Source organism: Phyllobates terribilis, unplaced genomic scaffold, assembly GCF_046119375.1.
Source record: "Phyllobates terribilis strain yellow unplaced genomic scaffold, ASM4611937v1 Scaffold_2__4_contigs__length_985480577, whole genome shotgun sequence".
Taxonomy (NCBI): Eukaryota; Metazoa; Chordata; class Amphibia; order Anura; family Dendrobatidae; genus Phyllobates; species Phyllobates terribilis.
Window position 1 is genome coordinate 905,801,039 of NW_027362762.1, and position 13,859 is coordinate 905,814,897.

Below are 13,859 nucleotides of genomic sequence, written 5' to 3' on the forward strand. Positions count from 1 at the left end.
ACATATCGGACTCCCAACTCTTTTATTCTCCCTGAGATAAGCCGCCGCCAGAGGGATCTGCCAGTGGATCTCAAAGAGAGCACAGGAGCACTCGAACTCTCTTTGTTGGGGAGTCATGAGAGATAGATGTCGGCTGCATGATTGATGGATGATGCATCAAGAATCAACAATCTTGGGCTCTTCACCAGGCCATCCAACAGTTGTTAATGCATGTTTGGAGTTGTAGTCCCACAACCCTGTAATACACATTTAATGGATGGGAAGCAGGTGGATTTGGCCGATGGATGACCATTAATAGTCACCAATGTAAAATATATTTTGGAATAGTAGGTGACATATATATGTATGTCACCTACTGTTCTAGAGAAAAAAATAGAAAAAATAAATATATATATATATATATATATATATATATACACCGTATATACACTAATTATATATTTTATATATATATATACACACACACACACACACACATATATATAATTAGTTACACCTCTGATAATAAATTGTGACATCAGAATGAATGCCGAACTACAGATCCAGCTCTGCTGTGTATGGTATTATACATAAACTAATTAAAAATGAAAAACAAGAGAATTTGCTGGCACCTAATACCTGTGTTGTATTATACCAATCCAATCTTGGTCTTGAGCAACTCAGCCAAAATGTGCCGGGTGCTCACATATATAGATGCATAAATGTCACAGAAAAGAAAAAACAGCGGCATTCATCAGTCCTATGAAAATCCACAGTCCGCAATCCGTTTCTCGCTGACCGGCGCTTCAACGTGTCCTGCTAGACCATCACCAGGTAGATCATCTATCCGGACCCATTGAAGCGCAGGTCAGCGAGAAACGGACGTCGTCCTCTACACGTGCTCCTTCCCTCCCTGCAGCCAATTTTAGACTGGTGGTGAGTGCCACTATTTTTTCTTTTCTGTGAAACTAACGAAAAATCCAATAGATACAAAAAGCGATATGAAAATAAATGGCAAATTTCTCTCCACTATTTTTGGTGAGGAAAAATCCAAGGCAAAAAGAACCAATTGTTCTGTCTCCCAACATTTGCGTTACATGAAATGTGACATCCTAAATTGCAATATAAGGTCAAAACAATGCAGGGGAAGCCAGCTGTGGTTAAAGTAAACCGCACTTGTGTGATGATTAAAACCATAACTTGGGAGAGCTGCCAGTTATTGGGCCGTCAGCATGACTCACTGAAACAGTCATTTTCCCTCCTGTGTATGACTTTGAGGTTGTTCTGTACTATGTAACCCCCATCACCCCACTGACGAGATTAACTGTGACTGCCACATGCAATAAATCAAAAGATGAACAGTCCAGGATTGTAAAAGTGCTGCCTGGTCTGCAGAGCTGGCAATCTATCTCCCTTATATCTCATGCGTTTGGCCCAGATCTCATAAAGTAAATCAATAATTGCTCTATTATTATGTTATTGTATGTCTACTGCACCACTGATAACAGAACACTGTATATGTTGGTGCCATGTCGATACACTGTTATTACTCTCCCCAAGATAGTAATGTAGTACAGTATATACATCGATCAGTGCTAGATTAATATATACTACTACTATCATTGGTCTAGGCTCATAGTAAAGCTCTCCCAAACAGGTCGTTTCCATATCAATATACTGTTATTATTACACCCTAAGATTGTACAACCCTACTGCAGAGGTTGGAGACATATCAATATTGTGTTATTATTATTACACCCCAAGATTGTACAACCCTACTGCAGAGGTTGGAGCCATAGCAATATTGTGTTATTATTACATCCCAAGATTGTACAACCCTACTGCAGAGGTTGGAGACATATCAATATTGTGTTACTATTATTACACCCCAAGATTGTACAACCCTACTGCAGAGGTTGGAGACATATCAATATTGTGTTATTATTACACCCCAAGATTGTACAACCCTACTGCAGAGGTTGGAGCCATAGCAATATTGTGTTATTATTACATCCCAAGATTGTACAACCCTACTGCAGAGGTTGGAGCCATAGCAATATTGTGTTATTATTACATCCCAAGATTGTACAACACTACTGCAGAGGTTGGAGCCATAGCAATATTGTGTTATTACTTCCTTTGATTGTAAAGCACGACAATATTATTATCATTGCTCCCTTTTGATATTACAGGCCTCTGGTATCTGTTGGTGCTATATTAATATAGTGTTATTCCTTTCCGCTACTGTGAAGCATTACAGTTTATGTTGGCGCTATAGTAATACACACGGTATCATACTTCCCTTGCTCTCTCTTGATAGGTGTTACATCACTATGACTCCTCCAAATAATAATCCACTGCTGCATAGGTTGGTGCTATAATAATACACACCATTACTATCATTGTTCCGTCTTGATAGTAAAACCCTTTGGTATATGATGGCTAAAGCACTACAGTATACCTAGGTGCCATATCAATATACAATATCACTATCCTTACTTCCGCTTCATAGTAAAGCCCTCCAGTATATGCCAGTGCCACATCAATATGCTGTTTTCACCATGTTTGTGCTATAATAATACACACTATTACTATTGCCCCCACTCCGGTATATGGTAGCGTCATGTTATTGTTTTATATTACTTTCTCTGATTGTGAGGTAGTATACAGTATAAGTAGATGCTATATTAATTCACATCTCACTATCCTTACTGCTCCTTGATTGTACCGTCCTCTAGTATATACCAGTGATATATTGTATATATGCTATATACTGTTACTGCTGTGTTGGTGCTATATTAATACACATTTTCACTATCCTTTCTGCCTTTTGAATGTGGGATATGTTGGAGATCTATCAATATACTATTATTGCTACCTTGGTGCTATACTAATACACACTAATGTATTACTATCACTGTTCCCACTAGCTATGAAGCCCTATGGTATATGTTGGTGCCATATCAGAATACAGTAATTACTGCTGCCATACATTCTACAGCACTGCAGTATATGTTGATGCCATAGTAGTATAGTGTTATTATTAATCCCAGATACTGTAAAGCTCTGCAGTATATGTTGGTGATATAGCAGTATACATTGTACAGCTCTGCAGTATGTGTTGGTGCTATAGCAGTATACATTGTACAGCTCTGCAGTATATGTTGGTGATATAGCAGTATACATTGTACAGCTCTGCAGTATATGTCGGTGATATAGCAGTATACATTGTACAGCTCTGCAGTATATGTTGGTGATATAGCAGTATACATTGTACAGCTCTGCAGTATATGTTGGTGATATAGCAGTATACATTGTACAGCTCTGCAGTATGTGTTGGTGCTATAGCAATATACATTCTATAGCTCTGCAGTATGTGTTGGTGCTATAGCAGTATACATTGTACAGCTCTGCAGTATGTGTTGGTGATATAGCAGTATACATTGTACAGCTCTGCAGTATATGTTGGTGCTATAGCAGTATACATTGTACAGCTCTGCAGTATGTGCTGGTGATATAGCAGTATACATTGTACAGCTCTGCAGTATGTGTTGGTGCTATAGCAGTATACATTGTACAGCTCTGCAGTATATGTTGGTGCTATAGCAATATACATTGTACAGCTCTGCAGTACGTGTTGGCGCTATAGCAATATACATTGTACAGCTCTGCAGTATGTGTTGGTGCTATAGCAGTATACATTGTACAGCTATGCAGTATGTGTTGGTGCTATAGCAGTATACATTGTACAGCTCTGCAGTATGTGTTGGTGCTATAGCAGTATACATTGTACAGCTCTGCAATATATGTTGGTGATATAGCAGTATACATTGTACAGCTCTGCAGTACGTGTTGGCGCTATAGCAATATACATTGTACAGCTCTGCAGTATGTGTTGGTGCTATAGCAGTAAACATTGTACAGCTATGCAGTATGTGTTGGTGCTATAGCAATATACATTGTACAGCTCTGCAGTACGTGTTGGCGCTATAGCAATATACATTGTACAGCTCTGCAGTATGTGTTGGTGCTATAGCAGTATACATTGTACAGCTATGCAGTATGTGTTGGTGCTATAGCAGTATACATTGTACAGCTCTGCAGTATGTGTTGGTGCTATAGCTGTATACATTGTACAGCTCTGCAGTATATGTTGGTGCTATAGCAGTATACATTGTACAGCTCTGCAGTATATGTTGGTGCTATAGCTGTATACATTGTACAGCTCTGCAGTATATGTTGGTGCTATAGCAGTATACATTGTACAGCTCGGCAGTATATGTTGGTGCTATAGCAGTATACATTGTACAGCTCTGCAGTATATGTTGGTGCTATAGCTGTATACATTGTACAGCTCTGCAGTATATGTTGGTGATATAGCAGTATACATTGTACAGCTCTGCAGTATATGTTGGTGCTATAGCAGTATACATTGTACAGCTCTGCAGTATGTGTTGGTGCTATAGCAGTATACATTGTACAGCTCTGCAATATGTGTTGGTGCTATAGCAGTATACATTGTACAGCTCGGCAGTATATGTTGGTGATATAGCAGTATACATTGTACATCTCTGCAGTATGTGTTGCTGCTATAGCAGTATACATTGTACAGCGCTGCAGTATGTATTGGTGCTATAGCAGTATACAATGTACAGCTCTGCAGTATGTGTTGGTGCTATAGCAGTATACATTGTACAGCTCTTCAGTATGTGTTGGTGCTATAGCAGTATACATTATACAGCTCTGCAGTATGTGTTGGTGCTATAGCAGTATACATTGTACAGCTCTGCAGTATGTGTTGGTGCTATAGCAATATACATTGTACAGCTCTGCAGTATGTGTTGGTGCTATAGCAGTATACATTGTACAGCTCTGCAGTATATGTCGGTGCTATAGCAGTATACATTGTACAGCTCTGCAGTATATGTCGGTGATATAGCAATATACATTGTACAGCTCGGCAGTATATGTTGGTGCTATAGCAGTATACATTGTACAGCTCTGCAGTATGTGTTGGTGCTATAGCAGTATACATTGTACAGCTCTGCAGTATGTGTTGGTGCTATAGCAGTATACATTGTACAGCTCTGCAGTATATGTCGGTGATATAGCAGTATACATTGTACAGCTCTGCAGAATGTGTTGGTGCTATAGCAGTATACATTGTACAGCTCTGCAGTATGTGTTGGTGCTATAGCAGTATACATTGTACAGCTCTGCAGTATGTGTTGGTGATATAGCAGTATACATTGTACAGCTCTGCAGAATGTGTTGGTGCTATAGCAGTATACATTGTACAGCTCTGCAGTATGTGTTGGTGCTATAGCAGTATACATTGTACAGCTCTGCAGTATGTGTTGGTGCTATAGCAGTATACATTGTACAGCTCTGCAGTATGTGTTGGTGCTATAGCAGTATACATTGTACAGCTCTGCAGTATGTGTTGGTGCTATAGCAGTATACATTGTACAGCTCTGCAGTATGTGTTGGTGCTATAGCAGTATACATTGTACAGCTCTGCAGTATGTGTTGGTGCTATAGCAGTATACATTGTACAGCTCTGCAGTATGTGTTGGTGCTATAGCAGTATACATTGTACAGCTCTGCAGTATGTGTTGGTGCTATAGCAGTATGCATTGTACAGCTCTGCAGTATGTGTTGGTGATATAGCAGTATACATTGTACAACTCTGCAGTATGTGTTGGTGCTATAGCAGTATACATTGTACAGCTCTGCAGTATGTGTTGGTGATATAGCAGTATACATTGTACAGCTCTGCAGTATGTGTTGGTGCTATAGCAGTATACATTGTACAGCTCTGCAGTATATGTTGGTGCTATAGCAGTATACATTGTACAGCTCTGCAGAATGTGTTGGTGCTATAGCAGTATACATTGTACAGCTCTGCAGAATGTGTTGGTGCTATAGCAGTATACATTGTACAGCTCTGCAGTATATGTCGGTGATATAGCAGTATACATTGTACAGCTCTGCAGAATGTGTTGGTGCTATAGCAGTATACATTGTACAGCTCTGCAGTATGTGTTGGTGCTATAGCAGTATACATTGTACAGCTCTGCAGTATGTGTTGGTGCTATAGCAGTATACATTGTACAGCTCTGCAGAATGTGTTGGTGCTATAGCAGTATACATTGTACAGCTCTGCAGTATATGTTGGTGCTATAGCAGTATACATTGTACAGCTCTGCAGAATGTGTTGGTGCTATAGCAGTATACATTGTACAGCTCTGCAGTATATGTCGGTGATATAGCAGTATACATTGTACAGCTCTGCAGTATGTGTTGGTGATATAGCAGTATACATTGTACAGCTCTGCAGAATGTGTTGGTGCTATAGCAGTATACATTGTACAGCTCTGCAGTATGTGTTGGTGCTATAGCAGTATACATTGTACAGCTCTGCAGTATGTGTTGGTGCTATAGCAGTATACATTGTACAGCTCTGCAGTATGTGTTGGTGCTATAGCAGTATACATTGTACAGCTCTGCAGTATGTGTTGGTGCTATAGCAGTATACATTGTACAGCTCTGCAGTATGTGTTGGTGCCATATAAGTACAGGTTATTGCTTTTCGTTACACACATAAGAAGCAGAATAATACAATGTATCCCACCAGTAGCCCCCGCACTGCCAGTAACAGTGTGTCACCCAGGTTCACTCCCCACCCTGCTCAGCTATCTGCTCCATTGTGACAGCTCGGGTTGGAGCCCCCCGGGGTAATGCTGAGCCCCCTGTTCCTGTAAGTAATAGCAGAAGCCCCTCCAGCGTGTGCCTGATTCTGGGGACAGACCCCAGCTGTGCAGTGTCAGTGTGCAGCCTCCCCAGGTCCAGCATTACCTCATATCCAGAGCCCCGGAGCCAGAGGTCTAATCTAAAACCAGACATCTCCCCGCCTGCCCTGATCGCACAGCAGCACTGTGACCGGCGTACAATGGGGGCCCGGCTCCAGGGACCACCAGGCTGGGCTCCCCGGCCTCCCCCTTCATGGCTGAGTCAGACATTGGGCTGGATGAGAAGCTGTACAGTCATGGCCATTTCCTTGTAACAATACAGCAGCAGCAACGTGAGGAGAAAGGAGAGGAGGAGGAAGAAGAGGAGACGAAGAGGAGGACTGCTACTCACCCCAGAGCCAGGGCCTCATGAGTCCACATGTCCAGGGTGCAGCGCAGCATCCACATTGTCCCCCAAATCCAGAGAGTGAGGAGCAGGAGCGCAGGGTCCTCGGCGCCGGCCGCCTCCTGTGTGCGGCTCCGGCTGCTGCAATGTCTGAGTGTCCTCCTCCAGCTCACCCGGCTCCGCACAGCCCTCCCGGCTCTGCACAGCCCTCCCACTACTGCCATTCATCCACTCAGTCAGCTCTTAACCCTTCCACCCACACAGCACTGCTGTCACTGGAGCCGGGAGGAGCAGCCCCTGCTCCACTGCCACTCAATGTGCTGCCAGCCTGGGGGTCTGCACCCAGCAATACTGGGGGCATCAGCTCCACCACTACATGGAAAGCCAGAACCACAGCTAATGTCTGTCCTATCTAATGTCAATTCTACCGAGATAATATCTATACATCAATATACAGCAAGCGCTAGAATATCTATCAATCCAATATGTATCGCTGAGTCGTGTGTATATATATATAATGTATATATAGCTATATATATATAGTATATATAATATTTATCTAATATCTATCTCATATTTATCCATCTATACATCAAGCATTCTAAGATCTATAAATCCAATATGTATCTATCAGGCGTACATTTATATCTATATATACAGTATATATGTATCTACATCGTATATAGTCGTGTATATATATATATATATATATATATATATATATATATATATATATAATGTATCTATGTAATATCTATATATTATTTATATATCTATCTCATATCTATTATCTATCTATACATCAAGCACTCTAATATCTACAAATCTATTCAATATGTATCTATGAATCGTATACATACATATTTATATAGTATCTATATAATATTTATGTATCTAATATCTATCTATTATCTATCTATCTTTCTATCTCATATCTATCTATCTATCATCTATTATCTATCTTTCTATTATTTATCTATCATCTATCTAATATCTATATATACACCTACCTAATATTTATACATCTAATATCTATTCTAGTTAATGTCTATTATATCTAAATATAATAACATGTACAAATGAGTCTAATGTATCCATTTAATAACTTTCTATTAATAATATTTATGTATTTATCTAATACCTGTCTATCAAATGTCTTGTATATCAATCTTTATCTATCAAGCAATCTAATATTTATCTATAGTGGGTACGGAAAGTATTTCGACCCCTTTAAATTTTTCACTCTTTGTTTCATTGCAGCCATTTGGTAAATTTTAAAAACTTTTTTTTTTTCTTATTTAAGTACACTCTGCACCCCATCTTGACTGATAAAAAAACAGAAATGTAGAAATATTTGCAAATTTATTAAAAAAGAAAAACTGAAATATCACATGGTCATAAGTATTCAGAACCTTTGCTCAGTACTGAGTAGAAGCACCCTTTTGAGCTAGTACAGCCATGAGTCTTCTTGGGAATGATGCAACAAGTTTTTCACCCCTGGATTTGGGGATCCTCTACCATTCTTCCTTGCAGATCCTCTCCAGCTCCGTCAGGTCGGATGGTGAACGTTGGTGGACAGCCATTTTCAGGTCTCTCCAGAGATACTTAATTGGGTTTAGGTCGGGGCTCTGGCTGGGCCAGTCAAGAATGGTCACAGAGTTGTTCTGAAGCCACTCCTTTGTTATTTTAGCTGTGTGCTTAGGGTCATTGTATTGTTGGAAGGTGAACCTTTGGCCAAGTCTGAGGTCCAGAGCACTCTGGAAGAGATTTTAATCCAGGATATCTCTGTACTTGGCCGCATTCATGTTTCCTTCAATTGTAACCAGTCGTCCTGTCCCTGCAGCTGAAAAACACCCCCATAGAATGATGCTGCCACCACCATGTTTCACTGTTGGGATTGTATTGGTCTGGTGATGAGCAGTGCCTGGTTTTCTCCACACATACCGCTTAGAATTATCACCAAAAAGTTCTATCTTCGTCTCATCCGACCAGAGAATCTTATTTCTCATAGTCTGGGAGTCCTTCAGTGTTTTTGAGCAAACTCAAACTCTATGCGGACTTTCATATGTCTTGCACTGAGGAGAGGCTTCCGTCGGGCCACTCTGCCATAAAGGCCCAACTGGTGGAGGGCTGCTGGCTGCAGTGATAGTTGACTTTGTGGAACTTTCTCCCATCTCCCTACTGCATCTCTGGAGCTCAGCCACAGTGATCTTGGGGTTCTTCTTTACCTCTCTCACCAAGGTTCTTCTCCCACGATTGCTCAGTTTGGCTGGACGGCCCTGTCTAGGAAGACTTCTGGTGGTCTCAAACTTCTTCCATTAAGGATTATGGAGGCCACTGTGCTCTTAGGAACCTTGAGTACTGCAGAAATTCTTTTGTAACCTTGGCCAGATCTGTGCCTTGCCACAATTCTGTCTCTGAGCTCCTTGGGCAGTTCCTTTGAGCTCATGATTCTCATTTGGTCTGACATGCACTGTGAGCTGTGAGGTCTTATATAGACAGGTGTGTGCCTTTCCAAATCAAGTCCTATCAGTTTAATTAAACACAGCTAGACTCCAATGAAGGAGTAGAACCATCTGAAGGAGGATCACAAGGAAATGGACAGCATGTGACTTAAATATGAGTGTCTGAGCAAAGGGTCTGAATACTTATGACCATGTGATATTTCAGTTTTTATTTTTTGACAAATTTGCAAAAATGTCTACATTTCTGTTTTTTTCAGTCAAGATGGGGTGCAGAGTGTACTTTAATGAGAAAAAAATGAACTTTTTAGAATTTACCAAATGGCTGCAATGAAACAAAGAGTGAAAAATTTAAAGGGGTCTGAATACTTTCCCTACCCACTGTATCTATTTAGTATTGAATATCTATCTATCAAATATTTATTTAAAGGGGTTTTCCGGAACTTTATCCTTAGGATAGGTCATCAATGTCTGAATGGTGGGGATACAACACCCGCCATTCCCGCCTATCAGCTTCAGTGGTTGACACTGCTCAGTTGCCGAGCTGCACAGCGCCATCAACTGTATAGTGGCCGCAGCCAGGTACTGCACATCCATCCCTTGTTCAAATCAATAGAGGGCCAATGTGCAGTACCCGGTCCCGGACACTATTCCGTTGATGGAGCTGTGCTGTGCAACTCTGCACCTCTACAGTCCGGCAGGATTTAGCCATTGCCCCTAGGCCAGAACATATTCACCCATGTCTAATCCCAGGGAATGAGGGGCTCTTCTAATTCTCACCCCCAGCATCAGAGCAGCTTTATATACAGACATAATGGTGGGGTTGGCAATATTTATGTTTGGTATATGGCCTCCATTAGTAGTACACAGTCATACAAGAAGCTTTCTTTCCACTTGTGTCGTGGCAGAGGGTCCATGTTACAAAACACGGACCCTCACCATCACCGATGCTGTCTCATGATATAACCATTTTTTTTTTTGCAAATGCTTCCTCATAGCTGCTACCAAATATACAAATATATTTATCTTACATGCTGCATTATATACATATATATATATTTATATATACATTTATTTATTTATTTTTTAAATATAGTAAATTCCTTTCATTCGACAGTCACATGATCCAGAATGATTGACAATCCAGACTGTTTCCTGCACAGAATTGCAACATACTGTGAAATTTCACAAGATAATTACAGTAATGTGCTATTATTTAATTTCTGATCTTTTCTTCCTGTAAATTTCTCCACCATTGCAATATATAGAATTTTTTATGGCCGCCCGTTATTCCAGAATCTTTGATAGCTCGCGGGTCCCATGTAGGTGCTGCTGACTTATATTATATATATTATGCTACATTATATAATTCTAGACATTTATTATTATTTTATCCCATCTCATCCATCCATGTAACTGGGACTAGCAGATTTTTGGCTCAGTCCCCATCTCTACATATCCCCTCCCTGGCTCAGGGAATAGGGACGTTAGGCCATAGAGGAAAGCAGCAGGGTTTTGTCAAGCGCAAACTGGCTTGTTCTCAGTCAGTGACAACACCCCAGAGATTTTCCAAACAAGTAGAAAGCGTATAAATCTTTGACCTGTTTCAGGGGTAAGATAGGGGCTGAATAGTGTGTGGTGAGTCAGCATCAATCACCTCGTGCTCCCCCAGCAGCGCAGGAAAGTGCAAAGCAGGGTGGTGTCAGCGGCGAGGACGTGCCCACAGTCAACATGGCTGCAGGGAATATTCTTGTTGCCTATAGGGTATATATGTTTAGCTGAGATCACAGCCGTCTATTCATGTCTAGTAAACAAGATTTACCGTTTTATCTATAGCGCTCAGCATAAATGAGCACACCCCCTTTGAAAAGTGATCGATATCTCAGTGAACGCAAGAACAATTTCCAAAATTTTTGACTAGACTCATAGAACATTTTTTTAACCCATAACATGAAGGTGAGGTTAATAAACTTTCGTTGCATTGGTAAACTTTCATTGCAAAATTATAATTTTTGATGCAAAAATGAGTACACCCCACATAAAAAATAACCACATCTAGTATGTTGCGTTTCCTATAGGACAGCACCAAGTCTTCTAGGCATGGAATGAACAAGTTGGTGACATATTGCAACATCTATCTTTTTGCGTTCCCCACGAACGAACCTGGATTCTGGCTGGAGAGTGATGTTCAACTTGTCTCGCTTCTGGTGTAAAAACGCCAAAATCTGCATTTTTTTTTTTTTGGGGGGGGGGGGGGCAAAAATTATCTTTATTTTTATTCTACTTTTTGGGCGAGAACTTATTAATGAATTTCCCCAATGGGTTATCATTTTGTTTTGCATTTTTATTTTGGAGCAAAAGTTTGGATTTTAGGCAATTTTATTTTTGTGCCAAATTCAGTGTGGCTTTTATACCATATTTACGCTAGTATTTCCAGTTCTTGTAATTTTTTGGGTTTGCTAGACATGCTTTACATTATCCAGATGCTTGCAGTTTATTCATCATTTGCATTTTTGAAATGTTGGGGAGGACGCGCGGTCCATTTGTGGAAGTCTATAAAGTACAGTCCTCTGCCCAGGTATGCTCTCCCTCATATATGTACTTACCTATACCCTGTGCGGTCACCAGGTGATTTTTCTATGCAATGTCTAGGTATATACACTTAGTGCCTTAACATCCCTGGTGTCTTGAAAAGTATAAATTACCACTGTTGGATATAGTGGGATTTCAGTATGATGGCACTGGACATGATACACTGGGTTACAGGACAATAGAATTATTGGGCTTCTTCACACTATGGACCGTGTTGATCCTGTATATGATGGATTTTTAACAATGTATGCATTTGCACCTTTCATGCTAGATATCTATTCCTGACTTTTAAGTATATTATGAATGAAGGTTAATTTTTATTATTGAACACTCGTTGGGTTGTTTCTGATCGCGTGTTTTCTTCATTATAATTCCTATGCGTAGCGATTTTCCCGTACTCACATCATTAGGTGCAAGCTATTTAGCTTTGATTATAGTCTAATATGCACCTGTTGAGAAATTTATTTTGTATTTTTGAAATGTTGCAAGATTTCTGAGAATAGTGCTCTAGTACACTAATGTAGTAAAAAAAATCTGATTAATTGATTATAATTTTTTGCGTAGGTGAAGACAAAGGGTCAATTTACACGGTGCGATGCTTGCCGGTCAGCAGTTGGCTCACTGCGGATAGGTTGCCATTATTTTCGGCAGCGAGGGTTCTGTTTACACAGGACAATGCGCTGCCGAGAATGATGATCTATTCTGCAGCCAACAAATCATTTCACCCGACAAACTAGAATTTTGTTCATTCATCGGGCGATTGGCAGCCTGTTTATACTGTGTGATTTTTGTGAAATGAGCATTCCTAGGAACGCTCGTTAACGATAATCGCGCCTTATTGTATGACATTTTAAAGCTTGTCGAAACGTGTCTGCAACATTTAACTCTAAAATGACACAGAGAAAACGTGTTTCAATATGTGCCAAATTCATCAAAAATCAAGTGTCATTTTGATGATTTTGGCACAAAGTCCAAAAACTGAAAGACAAGACCGAAAAATTACTTAAAAAAATGCAACTGTTGAATTAGGTCATAGTTTTTGTTGACTTTTTTTGGAAGGAGAGGGGAATTTTCAAAAACATCATGAACGTCATGTATTTTTTCCAATGACAACCGAGTGCAGTCCAATGTTTTACACACACCCTGGACTTGAATGCCTAAAAAAACCCACACTTAGGCTATCTTTACACATTGCATTTTTTCAGCGTTTTTTACTGCAGCAAAACTTGATCTCCTAGCAGGAAGAAGCTGCATCAAAAACGCAGGTTTTGGTGCATTTTTCTGTGCGTTTTTCAGGATCCCAAAGTTCAGCTTTGCTTCCACCACAGAAGCGTGAACACAGGTCACCAATGCAAGACATATGTGAAACCATATTAACCAAAATGTGAAATATAAAAGTGAGGGAGGTGAATTGTTCAGGAATAGTTTACCTAAGATACTGGCAGTGCATTGAGTTTGTAGGACACTATTTACTTTCACACTATGTGGTCTGCCATTCAGTTGCACAGGCATTCTTCAATTTCACACCTCCCTGGGCCACAGGTATTGTTCAATCTCACATGTAGCTCAGCCAATGTTTACACTGTACATATCACTAATTAAATTAAGTCTCCTAATACAAACTACCATCTCAGTGACCAAGACAAGATGATAAAATCACAAAAATAAATGTGTTTCACATGCTGTTGT

General features: G+C 40.1%; 1 protein-coding gene across 2 annotated transcripts in view; it reads right to left on the reverse strand.

Moving 5' to 3' along the window:
* The window catches only part of NRIP1 (nuclear receptor interacting protein 1), an 84,851-nt gene extending 77,490 nt beyond the window's left edge, over positions 1 to 7,361 (reverse strand). Inside the window, exon 1 of one of the 2 annotated variants that reach the window (XM_073668246.1) lies at positions 7,123 to 7,361. The gene's annotated coding sequence lies outside the window, so the exon portion shown is untranslated. Of the gene's footprint in view, positions 1 to 6,837; positions 7,055 to 7,122 lie in introns of those variants that run through there. The other variant, XM_073668248.1, reaches the window with a different exon arrangement.
* Between the last annotated feature and the right edge of the window lie 6,498 nt (positions 7,362 to 13,859).